At 46.5% G+C, this 25,235-nt stretch overlaps 1 long non-coding RNA gene across 12 annotated transcripts in view; it reads right to left on the minus strand.

Moving 5' to 3' along the window:
* Positions 1-22,078: 22,078 nt before the first annotated feature.
* LOC116231887 (uncharacterized) overlaps positions 22,079-25,235 on the minus strand; it is a 44,696-nt gene continuing 41,539 nt past the window's right edge. For all 12 annotated transcript variants that reach the window (XR_016471254.1, XR_016471253.1, XR_016471261.1 and 9 more), the window contains one exon: positions 22,079-24,656. This is a non-coding gene — a long non-coding RNA (uncharacterized LOC116231887). The remainder of the gene's footprint in view (positions 24,657-25,235) is intronic.

Here is a 25,235-nt window from a genome sequence, read left to right on the forward strand (position 1 = left end):
TCAATGCAGTACGCACAGCCACAGCAAACGGGAGCATCTCTGCTTGTCTCAAGCCACTTGACCACATGCTGATGGTACCCTGAAGCTCCCAGGGCTTTGAGGCAGATCCGGGTGCCAAAACAAGACTCAGCCTAACCATTAGGCAGGAAGCACGTTAATGTGATCAAAGCTCAGTAGATCAGATGGAGGAGAGCATGTAAGCATTTCAGGTTGAATATTTTAAGAATAATTACTTCTCAGGAAGAGCAGTAATGTATTGTTACAGGCTGCCTGGGAGGTGATGGAATTACCGTCCCTGGAGGTGTCCAAGAAAAGAGTAGATGTCACACTGAGGGACATCATTTAGTGGGCACGATGGGGTGGGCTGATGGTTGGACTTGATGATCCTAGTATGATCCTTTCCAGCCTTGATGACTCTATGATAAAGGATGTATGAATGGCTCTTCTCTGCTAAGGATGACTTTATGAGGAAATCGCTGCTTCCAGACTTGTTTAAGGCAAGTGAATCACTGATGTCAGGGTTGCAGCAAACTGCACATCCCCTTCCCTGTCCTAGGATATGTTCCTCTCCATTGGTCAAAATTCCCCCATCAGGATCTGGGTAAGGATTTAATGCAAAACAGTCATGATCGTTTTGAGAATGTAAGGTTTTGTTTGAGGAATTTCATCGTTGGCAGCCCTTCTAGAGCCATTACCCATTAAAGGAAGCTGAGCTGGGAATTACCTATCGAGAGCTGTTTACCATATTGTGGCTTCTGTGAGAACAATGTGGTATAAACCACATACCAGTTAAGTTGTTTAATTAACTAATTATCTATTCAGAGTTTCTTGTAGCTCCTTTTATCTCTGTTCCTTAGCTACAGTACAATATGGAAATTAGAGGAAATTAAAACACTTTATTAGACAAAATAGAATTGACAAGGAAAGAAATCACAGCAAAAGAAATACAGGCCAGCTGATCGCATGCTTGCAATATGTGGGCAGTACTGGTGGTAGGTGGACGGTTGATGATCTCAAAGGTCTTTCCCAGCCTTGATGATTCTGTGATTCTGCAAGAAATGATGATTTTAACTCTGGCTGTTAAAAGAGCATGGTAAATTAAGCCAGTAAACTCAAGTCATCCTGCAGCCAAGGGCTACGAATCTGCAGGTGGGTGCTGTGGGAGCACAACCATTCCATGCTGACCCTGAGCACAACGTGTGTGCTGAGCAGACAACAGCTATTAGCAGACAAAGCCAGGCAACGTGAGGATATGAGTGCTTCCAGGCTTCACGTCCAGGGGTTGTTCTTCACAGCAGTTTCCTCCTGCACAGCAGCCTCTCCTCTCCTCGTGCATTAAGGAGAGCATTAAAGCTGAAGTCCTTCGCACAGCTTCACTTGAGGTATGTGCTTTCAGGGGAGTGTTTGGACACAAAGAACCGTCTTGTCATTCGGGTAAACAAGACACAACTATCAAGCTCGGTTTGGGGCTTATCAATTGGAACCAGCATGAAAGTGCATTCCCCAGCTCCAGCTTGCAGTCTCAGTGACTGGTTTCTCAAGATAAACCAAGAGCGCATTCAAGTAGTTTCCTCACAGAGTGATATGAAAGTCACATTGTTGTTTCCCCACATCTTACAAGCCAGTTCCCTAAATAGGATTTCAGAGGAACAAAGTGAATGGGACGCTCATCGTGCAGGCAATGGGAGGCGGTACCAGGTGGGTCGGTGGCCGCTCTTCCCCTCCCTCAGCTGTATTTTAACCGCCCCCTATTTCTGCCAATACAAAAGCAGCGGTGTCCCAAGCATTTGGGTGAGAAAGCTCCAGCCTCCTGACCCCTAGTTAACTGCACAGCGACAAGAGATGCTGCTTTGTCTCTTAATCGGAGCACCAACCGATGAGCGTCGGTAGGAGGCACGTGCCTGCTGACCTGCTGGCTCAGGAGCACCCCAAGCATCCTCAGTGCGCTCAGATGCTCCATCTCCAGGCCCTAATAAAGTCCTCCAGAGAATCACAGCCACTCGGGGGTGTCACAGTGTTGTCCCCCACCCCCTCCACGCCTCTCAGATCAGAGTGTCGTCGTGAGCAAATGGAACAGCCCTGCTCAGAGCCACGGATTTATTGTTGCTCTAATTACAGCCCTAACAGCCTCCTCGCAGTGTAACAAACAGTTATCATCCCAGTTACAATCATACTGACAATCACGCTCTGGATTAATATGGAAAAGCATCATTAATAATGGCCATAAACCCTGCTGTTCTCGGTCTCCGGTTGAGCTCAGCCTCCTGCTGCAGTCAGAGCCAAGGTAAGGCCAACACCTGTCTCCAGGCCACCACAAAAATCACACTGTGAGAGCCTGCATGGCTGCTTTGGTCCCTGAGATGCAGCAGTGTTGCTGATAAGGGATGGGAAGCTTGATGCAGTACGTGGGTCTTCCTCCTTTCTGTGATACCCAGTGCTTTGGATGTTATTATGCTCCTTCTATCAGTACAGTAATAATTTCAGTTCAGTTTAGCACAATCTTGCTTGCATTTAATAGGTCATATGTATCCGATAATATAAACATATATTAACTTTTATAAGTTATCAAATATTAGAGCTAGCTCTCTTAAAAAGGATGTTTTCCTATTTTAATGCTCTTTTGTCACAAATGAAGCTTTAAATTGAAAGAGATAGAAAACCTCTTCAGGTGCAGTATGGATTTAGTTATCATTCGGGAAGGAAATGTGACATCTTTTGGATTTAAAATAACTTTTTTTTTTTTTTTTTTTGGCAATAATATTTATGCACAACCATAACACAAAGGTCTTTCATACCATAGTTACTTGGGAATAATTTTTGCTGATGGCTCCAGCTAGTTCCAGCTTGGCTATGGAGACGTTGAGGACACGAGGACAGCGTGGGGATGGGGATCTCCTGGTCAGGGCTGGGTCTCCTCCTTCACCACGTGTCCCCTGCATCTCTGCTCTGCCACTCCTGCAGAGCCTTTAGCTACACAGAAACCTCCATCAGCTCCCTGGTTGTAGTGTCTATTAAATTACATGGTCTGACATTCCTCAGACTGAAGATAGCTGTCTGCTTGGGGTCCCAAAAACTTCCCCAAAAGCCCAAGCGTGACAGAGATTGGTGCTAGGGGCGAAAGCTCATTTTAATAATGCATTGCAGCGTTCGTGCCGCCCAAGCATCTGCTAACTGCCCTCAATTTTAGGTTTAAAAAAAAAAAAATGGACTTCTTCCAGGGAGAAGTGTATGTTTATCTGCAGGCAATAATTAGAGGCTGATGATTCAGGGGCTGCAAAAGGGATAGGAAAAAAAAAAAAAAAAAAAAAAAAAAAAAAAAAACAACCTTGGGGAGGGACTGAAGGGAAGACAGCTGAAAACTGTCCTAGGATAAAACGATCCTGAAACCCATCCAGGCTGAGCTTCTCCCACCTTTAGAGATACGCTATAGGGATGCCATGAGCCCACACCTGCTCCCCATCGCTCTCTTTGGGCAGTCCCACCTCAGGCTGTGGACATCCCACGTGGGAATGCAGCAGCCTGGGCTGGTACCCCACGGCTCCCTCCCAGCCCTCTGCTATAGAAAGAGTGTCTGTCACTGTCCCCAGATGCCACAGCTGATCCTCTGATGGCATCCCATCAACCAGCTGGGTGAGACCATCGCCACGTGCAGCACTCGGCCCCAGGTGTAACATGGATGGGTGTAAACTGGGGCCATCTCTGTACACCAGGTGTTTAATCCTTCCCTCTGCACTACAAGATGCTCACAAGTTCCATACAGACTTTCAATAGCTGATCCAGCAAGGCTCCTGAACACGCAGTGGGGCTTGACTGGTGCTATTAAATAGTGATTTTATCCAAGTTCACACAGGTATTGGATGGGGAAATGGAGAGAATGTAGCATAAAATAGATTTTTTTTTTTCCTTTTTGCAGAAGCTTTAGATTAAATAAGTTTGTGGTAGCTGGTAGAATAAATTAGATAGGAGCTGGTGAGATAGTAGGAAGAATTAGAGGGTGCTTTTGTGAGTAAGGTCAAGTGAATCTGAGGGGAGAATGGTTTTGAGCCGCTAACCTGGGGTTCATTGGGAGCAGGGGGAGGGGAGGAGTGGCAGGGACCCCTCTGAAGACCACCTCCCCTCTCTACACAGCCAGTGGTGGTCACCATCTGTTTGCTCACCTCGGTGTAATGCCAGCATCCACCACCTCAGTGCAGCCACCAGTTCCCTTCTTCTCATTTGCAGGGATGTGAAGCAGACTGGGGAAATCTTACTTGGTAACTTTGTGAAGAAATCCAGGAAAGAACATTAACTCTGCACTTCTCATCTTCATCAGATCACTGCCCTTTAACTACACTCAAGCTCATTTTGCGTTTGCATTTCTTTGCAATATCTACTGAGAGAGAGGTATTTATGCAAAACTATTTCTTTTTCCTGTATGCCTCTCCATTGCACTGGTATCATTTGCACATTAAAAAAAAAGTTTGTCCGCTATTTCCCTTTGTATTTCACCTTCACACATTAAAAAAAATTCTCCGTCCTCTCATGCCTCGAGAATATTCTTATATGGGGAAGGGTTTTCATTAATCCTGCAGAGGTGTGGCCCCTTTGCAGGATCTATCGCTTCTCTTTGGGTGCCCTTCCCTGACCTGGCTGGTTAGACCACAGACAAGTCACTAATTAGGTTGTCTATTACCTCCTCCCTGAAACTCATTTTGGGCTGATTAAATGCATCTATAAACAGCGCTCAGCTGTCTCCTTGCTGCACGAGGAAAGCATTGCCTTTTCCTAATGGTGTTTTTGCTTTGACTGTAACATCTGGGACAGCACAGAGTCATTTTCTAAGGAACACAACATGGTACAGACCTACTGATGCCTCCAGGCTTGCTCCTGGCCCTGTGCAGAGGGACCCACTCATCTGCTCTTGTACATCTCTTCTTTAAAAGCACTAAAACCACCAGAAAAATACCAAATGAGCCTGGGTGGCAGCTGAGCTGAGGTTATAGTGCTGAACACCAAGTGCCAGTAGGGTGAATGCAGTTGGGCATCGATGGTGGCCAACCCAGAAAGCCACGGCATCAGCCATGGGTCAGAATGTATCTTTAGTTTTGCCAGAAAACTATTTCTTTTGGCGGGTTGATTTCTTTTCATATCCAAGTAGCTGAGATCAACACTGGGGCTGTGGAGGTTAGAAGGTGGTACAAGAAGTTGTTCCACTCAGAACATCTGAAAAGAAGGTGATATTGGCATCATTCCTACACATAAGAGCCTCTGCTAGAGCCTTCTTCCAAGAGCAAACCTTGGGCAACCTGTCTCATGACACCAAGGGATCTCCAGTATGCAATTCCCATTTCAGAATTACTGAATACAAAGGGCTACAAAGACGACTGGGGGCATTGAGCATTTCCCTTATGAGGAAAGGCTGATAGACCTGAGACCCTTCAGCCTGAAGAAGAGAAGCTGACAGTAACTTATGAATGCTTTTAAGTATCCAAAGTCAAGTGGATGGGGCCAGGCTCTGCGTAGTGTACCCAGCAACAGGACAAGGGACAATGGGCACAAACTGCAGCGCAGAAAGTTCCACCTAAACGTGAGAAAACAGTTTTTCCTGTGAGGGTGGCAGAGCCCTGGAACAGTCTGCCCAGAGAGCTGGGGGAATCTCCTCTGCAGATATTCAAGACTTGCCTGGATGCCTGCCTGTGTAACCTGCTGTAGGAAACCTGCATTAGCAGAGAGCTGGACCAGATGATCTCCAGAGGTCCCTTCCATTCCCCGTGATGCTGTGATTCTGTGATTCTTTGGAGTGCAAATGAGTTGCAGGGCTCAGGCCGGCACCAAAGCACCTTCCTGCAGGTGCCAGAAAGTTGCAGAATCGTTTGTGTTGGAAGGGACCCTCAAAGGTCATCCATATCAGCTCCCCTGTAATGAACAGGGGCACCTACAGCTCCACCAGGTGCTCAGAGCCACGTTTAGCCTGACCTTGAGTATCATTAGGTAGGAGAAGCTGAAGGATGAGGAAGGTCTCTGCATCTCAGCAAGTGGAGCAAAGGAAAGCAGGACTTGGAGTATCGGTCCCAATTTCTAAACCTAAATATTCACCAATTGCCCAGCAGCACCATGGAGCTACTTGCCAGAACTCAAGCAGAATGTCACCTCCTGGGACGTGCCACCAGCCTCTTCCTTCCCACTGCATTATCCCCACAGACTGCACTGATGGTGGAGGACAGAAGCTATTCCTGGCGGTGCGAGGCTGCTGTCACACATTCCTGCAAAGCCTTCCCTCCGTCGGGGAGCAGCCGCTATCAGCAGGGATCTTCATCCCACAGCTGGGATGGGGAGGACACCTCCAGCCAGCCCTGCACATGGGCACATGGAGTGACAGCTTCAGCTTTGCACGGTCCTGGCCGTGTTTTATGGAAGCTTTGAGTAAATGTGGAAAACACACAATTAGAGGCCATTGCGTGATTGATTTCTGGGCGCAGAGGCCTTTCCTCCTTGCCTGGAAGGCCTGGCAGGTATTATTTAAAGAGCTAATGAATGTTAATGGGCACATTATTTGCAAATCTTGAAGTGGAATATTAGATCAGGGCTCCTGTGTGTCATGGTAATCAGCTTTCCCTCGCTCGCTCTGGCTCGAGGGGGGGGGAACACCCTGCAGTCGCTTTGTTGTATGCTTTTCAGATTAATATCCTTTTTCCAATCCAGCAGCTTTTCGCTGGGTGTTTCAGTCAAAGAAGCAGATGGCTCGCACGCTGGTGTTTGATGCCTGACCAAAGGGATTGTCCTGCTCAAAACTGCCCCACCGGGAGCGCGGAGCAAGGATCCTGCTTTGTCTTCTCCAGAGTGAAAAGAGAAAGGATGCGGAGAAGGAGCCAGGGATGGGCTGGCAGGAGCTCAACTTGGGGATGGAGGCTGGCCACTGAAACCCTGAGCCATGGCAGCAAGTTGGTTGCATGGCAAGTGCCTGGACAGATCTTCATGTGGGGCTTGAGCTGTTCCTAAGCTTATCTTGCATCTTCTTTGAGACAACCCTGCCCACCATCCCCATTTTTTCCACATATCTCTTTCCCTTCCCCTCCAGTATGCCCACATCCCTCCAGGAGCACCCATCAACCCTATCCTGACCTTTGTGCAGGTTGGTGACTGCCAACCAACACCTTGGTGTGCACAAGCAGGCAGAAAGCCCCTGCTGGGAAGTACAGGTGAGGCTTGGGTCTTCTCCACCACGCTTTCAGTGAGAACAGAGGAAAAGATTCATCTCCTCCCCCATCTCCTGGATTTCCCACAAGTCCCAGAAATGTGTCACTCTGGGTCTGACTTTCCTAATGGAGACTTTCCCAAGCTTCTGACAGAGGAACGAAGCTGCTGCAGAGCAAGAAGAACATCTCAGCCTGGCTCAGAGGTCAACTTGCTCCATAGCTCTCAGCACGAGCTGCAAAAGGACACACGGCCACTGGGTGACAGTGGACCATATTTAGGTGCTGGGAGTGTTGGTACTCCTGCAGAGAACCACGCGAGATGGAAGCAGTGCCACCACCCCTGGTGCTCACACATGCAGTGCAAGCACATGATGGGGAAGGCACAATGACTCATCAAATAAATGCCAAAACAAAATTCATAACCCTCTCTGTATACATTTCCTGCATCCTAGTTGGTGAAGCAGGAAGATTTCTACCCAGTCTAAGAAAGGGAAGAGTTTTCTGCTCTGATATGTTTGCTATGTTGCCTCCAGACGTCTTACTGTCTGCCACCCGTTCTCCTTAGCATATTGGTGCCAACCTACTTTGTATTAACAGCAATTTGAATGTTAGCAGATGCTGTCCATGTTAATCAAAAAGAAGCTTAATACAAATATATGATTACTGTATGAGTATTGTATAAGTGATATTCGGCTGTCTTAAGCTAAAATAACAATATACACTTTTATCCAATCCTGATACATTTATAAATATATTTAAATGGGTATAAATATTTATAAATAGTTTCTGTAATCTCCTGTAATTAGACTTTAAGCTCTGTGACAGGCAGCATCTGTTTGATCTGCACGCGCTTGCCGTGTGTGTGTGTCAGGTTTCTCTATTAAAGGCAGCGGAGCCGTGCGGTGCCTCTGAGGAGCTGCAGGGAAGGAGGCAGCAGGACAGAGCGACAGAGGGACAGACCGCCAGGACCGGGTGCAGCAGGGATGCGTTGTGGTGGAGTTGTTCCTAATTTCTGCTTTGCAACTCTTTTGATCGCAACTCTTTTTGGTTTGGGCAGAGTCGCAGCAGGTAAAGGATGATCCATGACCTGCTGTCAGGATGCAACCAGAGGCACCTCCTTGTGCTTGGGATCTCTGCTGAGTCAGGGATGGGTGCCCATACTGCTCCATGCCCATCCTTACTGCTCAGGGCTGGGAGATGTCACTCAGATGCCTCCCAGTCATTCAGCAACACCGTGCGGTGACACAGTGCAGGCAGGACAGGATGCTCTGCCCGTCCCACATCAGGATCCCACAAGTTGAGCAGGGGACACAAAACCTGGATGGCTTTTTGGATAAATTCAGGCAGTGGGCACCCGCTCTGTTTTGCTGGGGAGCCCACAGCAGCCATTTGGGGCCAATGACGTGGCTCTTGTTCTGGGCAGATGCTACCAAGCAACCTCATGCCCTGTGGGCATGAGGAGAGGACGGAGAGGCAGCTCTTCAGTGGCCCCATTCACATCAATGTCCTGGGGATGCCCATGTGCACACAGTGGGGGGGTGTCCCCAGCTCCCACGGGTACCAACCCTGCAGTCTCCACCTGTGTGCCTGGCTTGAGGGGTGATAGCTGTGCCCTGACCTGCCTGTCCAACCAGCCTGGACACAAAAGCATATGAGAGAAGTGCGTTTTGTCCATGCCCTTGGTGGAAAACCACGTCCTGGGAAGGTGGAGAACCCTTTGCTGTTGGATGTGGAGGTTTGTGAAATGGAGACAAGTGCTGGGAATTGGAGCAAGACCAGACCCAACCAGGAATAGGGGCTGCGCATTATTGCCTTCCCCAGTTTGCATCTTCAAAAACAGGAGAAGAAACTGAAAAATACACACACTGCAAGCTGAAAAGTTACCGAGTGATCTTTGCTTTGCAGCTTTGCTTCTCAGCTGTGTATCTTTAATCTTACCAATGTCTTTAATCAGAAGAAAATCTGCTTTATCCCTAAAGCTCGGGGTCTGAACATGGGCCATGCAAACAAAAGGAGGAGATTGCACAGAGGGGGTGGTATCCTCTGACCACAGCCACGGTCAGCGGCCTTTAAGGCTCCTAGTGCTTTGTGGGATTATTGTTTTGTGTGTTTTTTTTTGTTTGTTTTGTTTTTTTTTTAATGAGTTAGCATGGCTTTCTACTGATTTGTTCTTCCATGGGCTGGTGGCCTAAGAAATCACACAAAATTGATATGGGAAAAAGTATTGAGGCCATTCTGCTTCCCATAGCACACCTCTTCTGCAACACAGTCTTCCTCGTCTGCCTTTTTCCCTCTTCCCTTTGGCCGAATGCTCTTGGCAGCTTTTAGCAGTGATAAGAAAGCTCAGAGGAAATGATGAGACCAGGAAATAATCCTACGTTCAGCCTACAAGATGGGAGCAGGGTCGGCACTGAGGGATTTCTGCAGCCCTCCTGCTGGCACGGGGCCCATGATGCCATCTGCAGATGGTGGTCCTGGGCAAGGAGTGAGATGGAAGTCATAGGCTAAACCAGGAACCTGAAACAATGCTTCTTCCCATCCTTCAAAAAATTTGCATCTTGCTTAGTCCAAAATATTCCCTTAAAATGGTAACACTGATTAAATTTTGTGAACTGAAAAACGCGGAGGAAGGGTCTGATTTTTAATTTAGAAAATGTCAAAAGCATGTTTAGAGTTTTAAATTACTTTTTTTTTAATTTTATTTTAATGCACAACCTGAGGATTTTAATTGCTTTTTAACACTGTCTCTCTTATCAGGAATAACACTCGATGAATAATGGAAACTCTGGGTTGCCACCAAAGAGGTCCCAGACCTGCAGAAGAGGCGGCTGGAGGAGAGGTAAAACCTAGGCCACCACCAGGATACCTTTATGGGCATCCTGCAGAGGTGAGACCTATGTGGAGCATCCCCATGGTGGCCAGGTATGCAGAGGGGAGTGTTGAAGATGCAAAGATAGAAGGTTTGGGGATGGAAGCGTTGGAATTGGATGGATGAGCATGGCATATTGGGTCGGTGATGGTTGGGGGCGTGAATGGAGAAAGCTGTTTGAACAGGGTGGAAACCAGCTCTGTGCTGAGGGACTTGGAATACTCCCAGAGCAAAATGGCTAAATGTCCAGACAACACAAAAAAATAGCTCCTTCTTGGGCCAGCCAGGAGAAGCAATGGTAGATTCAGTCCTGTGCAGGCCACAGGGCTAATTTAAAGTGCCCATAACGTACTTAAAGTCAGTAGCATTGTAGGACTTTTTTTTTTTCTTAAAAAAAAAAAAAAAGGAAGAAAGAAAAAAATGAAAAAGTTCATTGCGACTTCATTTCAAAAAGATGATCCACATTAAAGTGGTGAGGCTTGTTAAAAAGAATGAAAAAGCAGCTGTCAAAAGGGTAAAATTCTTCCAGGGGACATAGGCATTGTTTAAAGATCTTCTATTAGATGATGAGAGCAGATCTATACAATTATCAAAAGAGACTTTAAAAGGGCAAAAAATTAGCTGTTCTCATTAAAGAATAAAGGAGTTTGTCAGAGGTAAAACAGTATCCTTCAGAAAGTGGAAGTCATGTCCAAATGAGGAAAATAAAGAAGAGCACAAGATGAAAAATTAAGCTTAAAACTACAATAAAGGAGAGTACTTTTTTTATTAGCAGTTTTCTAAGGTATAGAAATCCCATAATTGATCCTTTTTGTCTATCACCTCAGCAGCAGGAGCTGTGCAGGGCAGGGGAGGGTCAAGGTGTAGGATCAGATCCTGAATGTGCAAAATGGAATCATACTGAAAAGGGCCCCAAACACCTCAAATTGTCAGAGCTGATGGTGAAAAGCTGCAGCTGAACGCCTCTCGACAGTAAAATAAGAGGGAATCCAGGAAATGTGCAAAATGATGGGCACGGGTGAAGCCATCTATTTGTACTTTAAATAGTCGTGAGCCTTCAATGAGCTGCTACTGCCCAGAAAAGATAACTTGGACCTTGCATAGCCATCATGTTATGAAAACATCGCCTCAGCGATCTGTGATGGCCTAAAAAGTAAATTGAGCGTGGAAATTTTTAGAGGAAAATAAAAGTGTTAAACACAACAGAAGAGATCAATTTGTCATTGAGCAGATCAATAATTCACCTGCTACTTAAATACTGCTCACAAATCTGTTCCCTCCACTGGAAAGCAAAGAGAGGAAACGAGAAAGAAGGGTTGATGCAGAGGAAGGTGGCAAAGATGAGGGCTGGGAGTGGCTGGCAGGAAGGAGGGCATGTGAACCAGGCAAAAGAAATGCTTTTTCATAACAATTTTGCATAATTAAACTTCTGCCAAAGGGCATTGTAGAGTCTGGATGGGCTGCGGAATAACTGAGCAGCATAAGGAAGAGCATCACAGGGAGGTGCAGTGGGATGCTTGGGGTCCCACTGGCCTTGCAGCATCTCCCCATATGGACTGTTGGCTCCTCTTAACTCTAGTTCTGGTTTGAAGCTTCGTGGAGGAATCCATCAGGAAACTCCTGAGATGGGAGAGTGGGCCAAGCTGCAATGTGGGTTCAGAGCAAGAGGAGCTCTACGTGGCACAGCAGGACTGAACTGGAGACAGAGGGCTGACTTCAGTACACAGCGTGGGATTTAGGGTTGAAATGGTGGAGGCACCATCCCAGCAGGTGTTCGAGAACCATGGAGATGTGCCACTTGAGGACATGGTTAGCGGATGTGGTGGGATGGGTTGATGGCTGGACTAGATGATCTCAGTGGTCTTTTTCAACCCCAGTGCCATGATTCTAAATATAGGCTCTTTTGCATTGTAGGGTACACCCAGGTGGTTTTTGGAGCTGAGGTTGGGCCAAGAGTATCCCCTGTTGATGGGCTCTGCAATTGCAAGAGATGCCATGGGTATCAACTGCCCAATTCGGCTGCAATAAAGAGTTGGAAGCCCTTACAGCCAAACCCAACAGTCAGTTCTCACACATGCTGCACGTTTTTACAGCTCTGCCAACTGATTTATTGGAAAACAGAAAACTCTCAAATTCTCAGAGCTATAAATGCTCTTTGTTTCGGTTCCTTCCTGACAAGCGTATTTATGATGATCACAAAGGAAAGATCACAACAAATCCTGGCAAAAAATGGAAGTGAGAGGAGCGAGCCAAGCTGCAGATAATAAGTAACAAATCAGGAAAAGGAGGAAGGTAATGGTTGTGATTAAAAATCAGATGCTATGAAATAAAGAACAATTGATGAGAGAAGTGAAAGTATCCATTTAAAAAATCCGTATCCAAATGTGTTATGGACAACAAGAAAGCATTTTAAATTATCTGGAACATGAGAAATTCTCGCAAAATGATGATGGTAGAGATCCATTTTTTGATAGATGTGGTAGTGCTGCCAATAATAATGCAGACGATGCAGAAGGGCCCAAAACCTGCTCGGGGTCTAAAACACTGAAGACAACATTTTTTCAGCTTGCAGTCCCCACCATTTTCTATTCCAACAGCAAGCACACAGCAGTTACCAAATTGTTAACAGTTTAAAAGATGTTAAGCTGTCACCCTTAATTAGCTGAAATAATTATTAATTTTTAAAGGCATTCAATTAATTTTTAAACCAGTTTTCATCAGCACAATCAGCCAACTTGTTTATAAATTTGGGAAGAAAAAGCACTAAATATTTTACAGGAATGAGGGGGGGGAAAAAAGGAGGTGGTGTGGTACTACTTATGAGCTTGGGAAAAAAATGCATTTCCAAAAGCAGTTTGGGAGCCTGGGGTTTGCCTTTGATGTAGAAGTTTATTGCCTTTGTTATTCTCCAAAAAAAAAGTCATGAGACATTTTGATTTGTTGGGTCGCAGTGGGTGGGAAGTGATGAGGAAGGTTTGGTTTGTAATTTGTGAGGCTGTGGATTACTCTGGACATTCAGGATTTTCCTCTCGGTCAAATTGCCACGACTCAAGCAGAATATTGGCAAAATAGTCATAAAATTACCAGGGTCACTGTGACCCTCATTTCATTATAAATCCAGATGCAACACAAACGAAATGATGTTTAACCAGGGAAACGATGCACTCCACCTCTACTGCAAAATACGAGTGTGCAAATGTGAGAATTTGGTTCCAAAAGGGCACATTTAAGAAATAATGCCTTCACCCCTGTAGCGCAGCACTTCTTGCTTGGCCGGGCTGGGGAGGCTGAGTCTGACAGAGAACAAATTGCTGCTTGGCATCCATGCCTCACGTCAGTGCTTTCTGGCATTGCCATCTGCATTTCATCAGGATCTTGTGTTGGCTGTGTCCTGGATCGTGACACCGAGCAATGATGGGAACAGCTGGAGAGACCCCAGATTTTCCCCAGGGCAAAGCCACCAGTGTGTGAGGGCACTGCTTTCAAGAATTGCACAAGATTCAGTAATTAAACGGATAGATCGTTTTCTGCTATAGGTTTTGTATGACACACACACACATATATATATATACAGCCATGATACAAGGTTACACAGCCCCACCAGGTTCTTGGTCTACATCTGCACCAAGCCCAAGCTGCAGGTCATCCTGGGCAAGCGAGAGGTGGGAGCAGGGATGCGAGTGCTGCTAACTTCCATGCATCCCACGGGCTAACAGAACCCCACTGCAATAACACTGTGTTTAAAACAAAACAGAGCACGCTATTCAACAAAAGAAAATAAGAAAATGCATCAACAGCGTAGCTGGAAAGTTTCAGTTTTAGCCTCTCTTCTGGTCCCTCTCACTCCATATTGAACACATTCACCATCTTTTGGCAACTTAGTGCTTTCCGAGGCAGTCCGGACATGTGACATCATTCATGTTGATGCAGTACAATCATTAAAGATGTTTTTTTTTTTTTTTTTTCTTTGCCATAATGGGTTTCATTTTGAATAAAGTGTGCTGATGGGAAATATCCATCGTGGTGGGAGCATGTGGTTCCCAGCACTGCAGCAGGAGTGGGGTGCTCCATCACCTGCACCCCTGAGATGAGCTCCCCAGATTGAAGCTGCAGCTGCTGCTTGTTTATCCCCACACACATGGGGCTGTTGGGCCCTGACAGGCACCAGGAGTGGACAAGCAGCCAGGGACTGCTGCTCTTTGAGTCAGCCTGTTTGGGAAGCTGATGAGACTGCAGCAGCTGGGGTTTGAAATTGGGTATCCTGCAATGTGTGCCCTGAATCAAACTCCCCCACTTCCAAAATCCCAGAAGAGCAGCTCAGAACACACCAGTGACCACACTTCCAGCCCAGCCAAATTTGTAGAAAAAGCCAGAAAAACATAAAATAAGGCATCATCCTGCACCAGCAGTGTTGGCTGCTGTTCACCATCGCTGGTGCATATCCCAGCACATTTCCGTGGCAGATGCTCTCTGGTCAGGATGGGTGAGGGGGTGGCACAGGTTCTTCCAATCACCAACAGAGCCTTGAAGTTCCCACCAGTGGGCAACACCGTAAAGCTGAGCTGCACAGGGTGCAGAAGGACAGGCTCTATTTGGACATGGTGAAATATTTGTCTTGCGTTTGTACAGACCCAGCCTGGCTTGCACGCCTGTTTGCCTAACTGATGGAGGCTTGATAGCTGCAGCAGGGAGCTCATTAATTGAATTCCGAAGGGATTAATTACGGCAGGAATAAGAGGGCTCTCTGTCATCTTGCAGGTTTTTCCATGCTGCCGGATTTGAGGGGTCTGGAATTTGGTGGAGGCAGCTGGAGGAGACCACAGTGGTCTGCTGCGACACTGCTGTCCTGCTGGGCACAGAGAGGGGTAGCACCAGCTCTCAGTGGGACACCATCGGCTGTTTCCTTTATCTGGACACTGGAGAGGTGTTGAGGTGAGTGGAAGGAGGTGGGGATGGTTCTGTGCTCCCCTCGGGATGGCAGCTGGGTGGCCAAGCATCAGCATCAGCACGTGGCTCGATGTGGCGAGACCTCAGGGTGTGCATCCAGCAGCACAGTGCCAACCATGTTCACCAAGGTTTATCCCCACCACACCATGTTGTGCTTTGCAGGCTGGGTATGGACATAAGGAGCCCAAGAGCTGCAAAAGCCTGCCCTGGTAAAGTGCTTGGCACGCAGAGCGCTGCTGAAGAGCATTTCCTTTGGCCCTGCGACCCATCTGGCTGAGCCCCAGGGAGGGACCAGGATATCCTGTGTTTAAAAATACACATTATTATATGTATATATATAAACATAATCCTCCTTCCCTCTTTCAGAAGTCAAAATTAACTCCAGCTGTGCCAGTGATACAGTTCACTGTGCAGACCCACAGATGTGGGAAGGTGCTGCCAGAAAAGCAGTGAAGGGGCTTAAAGACTTCCCTGACCACCACAGCTGCTGGGAAAAAGGCATTCTGTGCTGCTACATTCTAAACCAGCTCCTGGCCCTGTCTATTCAACAGCTTTACTGCTTGACACACCATGCAGAAAATGGTTCTTGGCTGTTAAAAGGTTTTAGCACAATTGCAGGAGGACTTTTTGCCTGGCCCTGGCTGTGCTCTGCCTTAGGGACACAGTGGCAGTTTGAGGATGCCTGAAGCAGGAGCCCTGGGTCCCATTACCCAGCATTGCTGATGCTGCAGGGAGGCCAAGTGATAGGGCAAGGAGAAGGCTGAGCTTCTAGGTCCTGGAAAAAAAAAATGGAAGGGCTCCCTCTGTGCAAAAATGGGAGGTGCATGGATGCCACGTCCTTGTGCTGCCAACAGTGAGGTCCCTGAGAGTAGGAAAGGCTGAGTTGTGAGTGGAGCAGCATCCACATCCCCATAGCCTCAGCCGTGGCCCTGGGCACCAGCCCCTCTCCTAATCACTGTATGCTCCCCTCCTGGTGGAGCATATGGCTCCCCTTATGCTGCTGTCGTGTCCAATCTCACACGGTGGCCCTAGTGCTCTTAATCAGCAGGCAAGCATGTGGATGCCTTGGTAAGTGAAAGGTTTGTACAGGGGATGGAAGCAACGTGTTGGTTCCCCCCCACACACCTTTAGTTCCTTAGGCAATAAGTGCAAAGTGCAGCTCAGAGTGCCCCCAGATGCATTTCTTATCTGTGCTGGGGTTGGAGCATCCAAATGAGGGAGATCCCAAGATGTGGGAACAAGATGAGAGGCAGTTTGGCAGGAGGAGGGTTATTGCTCCCAGCGTACCCTACCAGCACCCACAGAGCAGCTCAGGGGCAGGAAGAGGGGCACACATCAAAAATGTAGGAAATGCCTTGCTGGGAAAGAGTTGAGATAAAGGCAGAAGTTACTCCAGCCAATGTTTAATAGAAAAAAGGACTAAAGCTAGAGACAGCTATAGAGAAATAAGAAATCCTTTTTTTAATGGATTTGCCTGTGCTTTAGACTGGTTCCAAAAAGCTTGGAGTGATCCAATTAACAAGGTAATGAGTTGCTGAGATATTTACACTGCTTCTGGACAAGGCTTTGGTCCAGGGTATTAATTTGGTTGGGAGGGGGTGCGTATTGCAGATAAGTTTCCATTTTTTTCCTTGTGGATATATTCAGACTCGGATGGTTTTGGTTTTTTTTTCAAAGGACTCCCATTATTTCTGACTTAGGGTTTGTTCCCTGTGGGTGTCAGCTCCCCTTCAAAGGAAAGAAAGGGGCTTTTCTGGGGGCAACAAGGCTTTATGATGAGCCAGGGGATAGCTGAGAGGTTGAAGGACTGAAAGGAAACCCAAAAGAAAGGACCTTCCTCCCAGAGTAGAACATCACTATTCCAGCTCATTCTCTACTTTCTATATTTAAAGGGTGCTCAGATAAAACCCAGCTCCTAAGTTTTGGGGTACTTTGGCACAAAGCCCTGTGAAGAAGGTGCAAGCAGGCTCTTCTCGAGCTCAAGGACCTCATGGGGTTTTGCTGGTCTGTTATCAGTAATAGAAGCAGTGGGAAAGCAACATCTCCAGCAGCTTCGGGTTTCATTTCTCCTTTAGCCCTTGGGTCTCCAAGGTAAACTATTATATTGCCAATATTGAGTGCACTGTTGTTTGAAAGTAGTAAGGCTCCAGATCATCAGAGGTCAGGTTGTATTTGATTTTGGCCAATTGGCAATTCCCTGTGTTTGCATCTGTTCCTGGAAGTAAATGTCTTCTTGCTTTGCAGCCAAAAGCTTCCCAGGCACCTGGGTGAGGGGAAATCTTTACCAGCCCTAAGCTGGGGAACAGAACCTGAGCCCCCATTCCTGAGGCTTAATGTTGAGCCTTTTCCAGCATCCCTGACTGCCAGGCAGGAGAACCTGGATTCAAGCCTCAGATAGAGCAAAAATGGCTGAACCTTGCAGAGAAAAAAATGGGTTTTGTGCGTGTACCTCTCAGCTTGCAGCTGCCATCTATCATCCTGCTGCTTCCTGCAGTACCTGGCTGTTCTGTATGTGTGTGTAGCCAAAGTTCCTGGGCACTTGGAGTAGGGGACAGGGTTAGTCTTCAGGATCCATGCATGGATGTGTTCTGGCATCCATGATGGATTGGCACAGTGTTTCCTGGGCAATGCAGGACTTGTCCCATGAGGATAAACCAGCTGCTTGTGGGCATGAAGTCCAACCTGAGCATGCTGAACACATCATTCTTTTGGTCCTACCGGTGGTGTCAGTCCTTTGGATGATATATATTGAGTAGGTTGAGCTGGCACGTTCTACCTGAAGTTTTGGTCAGAAAGTTTTTCTGTGGGCAGTAGGGGATGGCTCAAGTTGGCTGTAGATTACTCTTGCAAGTCTATCCCAGAATATGCCCTGGGATGAATGGACAGTGTATTGTCCTTTGAAATTGAGTCTTCTGCCAAAAAATTACTTTGGTCATTTACTTTAATTCCTCCAAGTCTTGATATTGTCAACTCCTACTTGGTTGAGTATGATGTCCATTTTGCTGTGTTACTTCTGCTTTGGATGAAGACTTTGAGAGTGTAAAGTTGACTGACTTCACCCAGGGCAGAACACTAGATTGTGCTGCAGACATATTCCAACTAGCAAAGGGGATTGACTCTAAGAGTAGAGGATTGCTGCTGAGAGTCTGCTCTGACCTAGGAAACTATGGGTTATCTGCAAGATGTATTGGAATGGCTGGTGGCCAGGGGCTTTTCATCCTTCAACTAAGGCAAAGCTAGGGAGGATAGAGAAACTCCTTTGGAGCAATTGCCATGTCAAAAGTGCTAACGCAGCTGGAGGCTTTCTGCTCACCAAGAGGTGCTGGCAAACCTCAGGCTCACGCATCAGAACAGGGAAGTACAAGTCTCTGGGCCCTGTTGCTTGCAGGTATCTGTAACCACTGGATTTTCTGGTAAGAACACCTCACTGATTTGTTTTCCTGATACTCCTACCCAGAATAATTCAGCATCAGGACTGCAGAGATCAGTGTCCCAAGGAGGGATGCTCCCCTTGGTGGGGACATCCTGAGCAGCAGCTGAACATCTCACAGGATGCACACATTTGGGAAATGATGGTCGAGTACGACTGCCCAAACAGTACTGCTGGATGCGGATCTTTCCACAGTGCCCTGCAGGATCTTCTTCCTGCATCTTTGAGTGATGATAGAGCTGGGAAGACCTTTAAAAAAGATTGATTACACAGTAAGAAAACAAGCTTTTTTTTCTTTTTTCTCATTTTAGTCCGAAGAGTTAGGTTTCCAAGCTTTGTTTTTCAGATTTTAAAGAAATACACACACCTAGGGGGAGGCAGGCATGTTTCATTAACAGTTCAGCACAGTCCAAAACATGACAGCAAGCCTCCATTTGAAATTACCGACACACCAGAGCAGTCCTGCTGGGCTCCCTCTTTGCAGGACTGCCAGCATCGCTGCGAACCCAAACACCTGAACGTGGAGGCTGCCTCTCCATCTCCATTAAGGTTCTTTTCATGACACAGCTTATTGTCAAGCACTGTTTGCATCTCTTGCCTTCTGACCAGTAATTGTTGCTGTTGGTTTGCTCTTATCCCATTTATTATATAGGTTGTTTTATGTGTTTTTATTGCTTCTTTCACCTTTCATCTAACCAAGGTGTATTTTTTCATTGCCTTTTTAACCAGTGCAGCTGGTATGAACACATTTAGAGCATCTTTTAGAACAGTCTTCAACAACTCTAAATTAATCGCTCAGAAATATTTCCTGTGATTTTCCTACCAGTTTCTAAATATTTTCAGCTTGGGCACAGTATGTGCCTGTCTTGGTGCCCAGGCACGTATCACATTTGGGCACAGCAACAAAATCAGGGCACAGCGTACCAAGATAGCTGCTAATAAGGAGTTTAATTTGGTGATCAGTTCACCCTAGGCCGTTAGGAAGGGGGCAAAGATGGTAATATCCTGAAGGCAATGAATGCTTTGAGCTGGAAAATAATCAGTGTATGTTTCTGAAGCTTCAAGGATATATGATTAAGAGCCACCCGAGGTCTCCCAGGAGCTGTGCCTGCAGACACAGTAGCGTAGGGTGCATTTATCTCCCTTTAGGTAGAGCAAAACTCAAGTCACTCAATCTACATCACTCCCTTCAGGATACAGTCTGGGGACAAGGAGGAGAATTCTTCTCCTTTGGAAAAGATAACTCAAAAAATCCCCAGTCCAGGAGCTCTGCTTGAGGAGCAGCACGTTACCATGCGCCGGGTGTTTTACGGTAGATGCCGGGGGCTGGCTCCTGCCTCCTGGCACTTCCTTAGAGAGAAAATAAATCTTGAATTACCTTGTTTTCATTTCCAATAAAACTGCATGCTGACAGTTGCCTTGGAGCTAATAATCTGATACGGTGCTGTGCATCTGTGAGTGTTTGTAGCATGGGTGTGCTGGTTCTGTGTTTGAGGCTGACAGGGCAGCTCTGTATTGTTTTCCTACTGCTGTATTGTGTTCCCAGGGCATCACAATAAAAAGAAATGGGAAGGTAGGTGATTTATCATAATACAAAAAATGAAAGGCATAATAATGTAAATTATGCACGTCATTAACCACAACCGTTGCTCTACAATGGACACAGGTTCTACAAGAAAATCACCCTTAGGATGAAGCCGTGACGACTCTCTCAAAGGGCTTCTTTGTGGGTGCTGGAAGACCAATATGCTCTCTTCTCAAGAGGTTTGGAGAACTGGCTGAGATTCTCATCAGTGCAGTAATAGCAACACAAGGCACAGGGTTGCACATTCCCCCTGTACCCATGAACATGTCAGGCACTGTGGGTGGGATTTCACAGTGGCCGTGAACCAGTAACTCTTATCTCCGTGTCTACTCAAGGCAAGTGAAGTCAATGGCATGACTCACTTCATCCTACAGATGGCAGAATAAGGATAGGTCAACTACGTGGCACTCCAGCGCAGGAAGTCCAAAATAGCCACCTTGGATGTCTCTCACTTCCATCTCTAACGTTGCTTGAGGTGAGTCCTATCCCACACCGCTGTGTTCTCAAGAAACATAAAGGGCTCGTGCTTCTCCCTCTTCAAAGAAGAGTTTCAACTTTTTCATCAGATCATCTCCATCACAGGGAAGTGGTGACACTTTGCAGCAGAGTGGGATTTCCCAGCCCCCTCCTACCACCCAGATTCCTAACACTGGTTTACAGCAACTTAAACCTTCCTGCGTAGAATTTTCCCCTGTAAAAATTAGACCTCATGAAAATAAATAATTCCCACAGGAAATTTCAATTTGATTACAAATATTGACTTGCTTGGGGGAAGTTTTTTCAAAAGAAAAATCCATTTGGAATCAACATTTTCAAATTAAACATGTATGTTTCACTCTGTTATAGTACTTAACTTGGAAAAACTCCAATTTTGTTTCCTGTGGTTGGGGATTTTAGGAGTTGCTTCCATCCATATTTTTCTGCATGAGCTGAACAAAAGACCCGTTTTTAAAACTGGGCAAAGAGGGGAGAAAAGATTTGTTTTAATTGTGAAGAATTAAAAAATGTAATGTAAAATGTTGTAAATCACTTTAACACTTCTAAAAGAAAAGGAAAAAAAAAAGCGTAAATGTATGTATTGAAATGGAGCAATTTAGTGAGGATATGTCAGCTAGAAGACTGATGCAGGAAGGGCTTGGTGTTCCACCAGCAGATAGCAGAGCTGTGGCATTGGCTCCCCATTACTTCTGGGCTGAGCCCATGGGCACGGGGACCTGCAACACCTAGAGAAGATTTAGCCTTGAGGCATTGAGGCTGGGAGGTGTTTGTAGGGATGACTGTCCTCAGTTTAGAGCTTTGTACCATATCAAAATTGTGCTTCAGACGTCCCTCTGTCATTCTTGGGTTCGGCTTTGCTGGACAAAGCAAAACACGACAGCTCAAGATGTGCATTTTTGTCCATTTTCCCTCGGATTTGCTCTTTCCTCACTGAGAGAGGCCACCCTACCCTCAGAAACACAAAAGTCAAGCTGAATTGCTTTGGAAACCTCATGCATTTCAGGATGGGTGCTCAGGTGTGAACAGGTTGCTTCTGCCATTTATGGATTAAACAAAGGTAAAAAAACAGTTCTGCTGTGTCGAATGTAAAGGCTTTGTCAAAGAAGAAGGGCAAATTGTTCTTTGTACAATAAAACCCCAGTGAGCTCTATGCCCTCCTTGTTGTTGGAGGGGAAGGAGAGGGTAGGAGGAAGAAGGAGCAGGAGGAGCAGCACCCTTCTGATGTAGACCAAGTTTCCATTTACTCTCACTAGTCCAGAATGGGGTCCTGATGCAGGCCAGCCTTCAGCCCAACATGCTCTGCCAAAATAGAGTTCATTATACAACTAACAAATGACTGTCATTAGTGACACTGCCTGGAGATGAGGCCTCACTGAGAGCCTGGAGTGGGGACAGAGGGCTCTCCCCAGGGGGGGTCACCCCAGGTCCCCCAGCAGCCATAGCTCAGGGCCCTGCTGAAGATAAGCAAGCTCTAGCAGAGATGCTGCTCACTGGAGGCATCCCAGTCCCAGCCAGAAATTACTCCAGACAGGCAAAGTGCTTTTTAGGAGCACTTTATTAATAGACATGGATAACAAACCACTGGTAACAAATGCAAAAAGCCCTTGGACTAAAGGGCTGTTTGCCCAGGCAATATCCCCACTGAGCGCAGCAGCCATTAGTCGCAGCGGGAGGCACCAGGAGCAGCTCTCACTGTCAGGAGAGCAGAGCTCTTACATCAAAGTATGAAAATAAATGCCTGATCTATTTACCTTAGCAAAGGTGCAATTTCTGCACCTTGCCAGCTACACCCCACCATGCAGCCACCAGGTTCCAGCAAATGATGCTCGAGTCCTACAGCCTGGAGATGTGGTTCAGGTCCTCCCTGTGCTTGGTGTTCGATTGCTGCTCCAGCGAGCAGTGCAGATGTCTGGCCCTTGCTCTGTGATTCCTCAATATTCCTTCTCAAACTATTGTTTGTGTTTCAGATATGCTGTTCTGTGCCGACACGATTAAGCTGTTTAGGGTGAATGATGTTGCCAATGAGGATAACCTCTCATAAGGTTAATTAATCATTTGTAAACCGACCTTTGGATGTATACATTATTCATGAGTAGTCCTGAACTAACAGGCTAGATCATTTCCAGCCAGTGGGCTTTGTGTAGAAGTCTTCAGTAATTCCATAGCCGAGGGTAAGTGCAATGGTGCAGAGAGGGCAATGCCTTTGGGTATCATCTCCAAGCAAGGTGCCTGTGCTTGCCCATCGCTCAGAGCGGAGCCCTGCTTTGGGCTGGACCACAGCACAACAGCAGCTTTTCTTCTCCACCTGCATCTTTCTTCCTTGAAGCCTGACTGACCTTAAACTATCTTGAAGACTCCTCTCCAGGAGCTTGACATTTAAAAGTGCAGTGACAGAAAATAACTTCTTCTAAAAAATACGTGTAACTTATTTATCAGCACTAGTAGAGGGAGAGAAGAATTTAAATGAAGGCATACATATACATTGTGCTGCTCAGTCGTGACTTTTTGTTGATGCTGTGCGGTAGCACTGCTTTGCCTTGAGTTGAGCTGCTCAGTGCATTACGGCAGTGGGTGAGGCTTCTCCCCACCTTCCAACTCCAGGCTGGCTGAGGAAGAGTAAGGGTGAGGAGAGAAAGGAGCCCTCGGTCAGCCCATGGCCAGCAAAACTACTGTGCAAGGCTTCGGTCTCAGGGGAGCCGAAGAGCTAATTTAACATCTCCCAAGCACCGAAAGTGAAAGGCAGGAAACAACAAGCCAGCATTTATTGAGAAAACACCCCATGGATCATTCTTTGTCAGATAGCATAAAGGGGAAAAAAAAGAAAAAAAGAAAAAAAAAAAAGAGGAAAAAGAAAAAAGAAACAAGAGACTAACACTGCACAAATTGGTGAGCTCAGGACTAGGGAAACTGCCTTATGTATCTGCAGGGAAAAGCCACATGCATCCCACACCCACCAGCCTGGCAGCAGCAGCCCCTGCCCAGATACCTTGCTCCCACCCAACGCAGCAGAGCCATGGGGGAGTCTCCCAAACGTGAAGCGTTCATGTATCTTTAATTATTGTTTCAGCCACGTAAATCCATGCTGAATTAAAATTCATGATGGTTCTAGGGTACAAGTGCAAACAATTTGTTCGGTAAACTTTGCTCTAATTGGCATTCTGAAAATTTCCTGTTAATCAAGCCCCTTGGGCTCAGTTTACCAGTGTAGCTCTGCCTGCGAATGTCAGTGCTCGGAGGGTGCATGCATGTATGCCGATTTTAAGGGTCTTTATATGATATTAACTCATACACCTTGTCCTCACATTAATTTGCAAGTAATTTTTTAACAACCTTCCGTGGCCTTGCCTTTTATCTTGCTGCTTCATTACTTGCGGCAAGCAAGCGAGTGGAAGAGCCTTTGTAAAACTCAAAATTACATTCAAAACTGTCTCAGATCTGAATGCATCTGAAATTCCTCCCGGCGGGAGCTGTGTTTCCAGTGGCACTTGACTCCAAATGGCCACGGGGGAAAAGTGAAGGAATTCAGGCCAGCACAGTAATGTCAGTTGTGTAGGTGGTGCCGCTGTACGGAGACTTCAGCCAAACCCACATCGACGCCGGGCTCTGCAGGTGGGGAACACTGTCGTTCTTCTGAGCTTACAGTATGAATATAAACTGAAGAATCAAGGTATTAGCAGACCTTGTCATCTCGGTCCTGACGTGTATGGAGAATGCTCCCAGGAGGCATTAAAGTGTGTAGGGGGTGGGCTGCTGCAGATCACCCCTTCCTATGTGCTGCCCTGCATAGAAGGCCCATCTAAATCTGGATCTGTTCTCCAAGCAGCTCTCTCTCTGCTGCAGTCCCCATTTGGTCCCACCTGGGCATCCCACCGCCAGAAGGATTTGGGAGCTTTCCTTTCAGTTTGGCCCCCTTTCAGTTCTGCATCCCTATCAGACTAGTCCTTAATTCACATCCCAAAAGGAAAAGCTACCTGAGTGTCTCTTCCCGCCAGCACAATCACACAGGAGAATGGAAATAACAAAATAATGAGCATCTGACAGATCAGGGAAGCTGAGGAGAAGCTCTCTTGGATGGAAATATGCTGTAAGGAAATGCAGAACTGGCAGTTCCCTGAAGAGACTAGAGATGGTGCACAACAGCAAACTGCTCCCCTGTGAAAGCAGATAAGAAGCATAATTAGATGGCATTACAGCAGCATCAGGGTCTAGAAGCTGGAAAGAAATTGTATAGAAAGTGGAAACAGGCGTGTGCTGGGGGTAGAATACAGGAATAATACAGGTTCGCAGCATGAGAGCAGCTCGGGCTGCATGCTCATGGTTTCAGGGGAAACCAGCAAGGGTCTGCAAATGCATTAGCTGTAAAATGAGAACAGCAAGACCTGTAGGTGTAGAACTGTCTGGGGAAGGACAGAGCACTGGCCAACTGTTCAAAGCAGGAATTTGCCCCATCTTCTTCGTTTCAGGCTTTAAAAAAAGGTTAATTGTGAACAAAGCTTAACAGAACCACCTTTGAAGGGAACGGTGAAGAAGGCCAACAAAAGGAAAGAAGTTTAAAGCCGTTAGGATTTATCAAATGTATTCAAAATGAGAGGATCTGATAAGATGCACCCAGGAACACTGAACTCTTGGTGATTATCTTCAAAATTTATGAAGGCATAGAGGTCCCTGGAGATGAGAGAAGCACCTTTCTTTAAAGTGGAGACGTTAAGAAAATTTGGAATAATCAACTCA

The sequence above is a fragment of the Phasianus colchicus genome, chromosome 15, assembly GCF_987193195.1.
Source record: "Phasianus colchicus chromosome 15, bPhaCol1.hap1.1, whole genome shotgun sequence".
NCBI lineage: Eukaryota > Metazoa > Chordata > Aves > Galliformes > Phasianidae > Phasianus > Phasianus colchicus.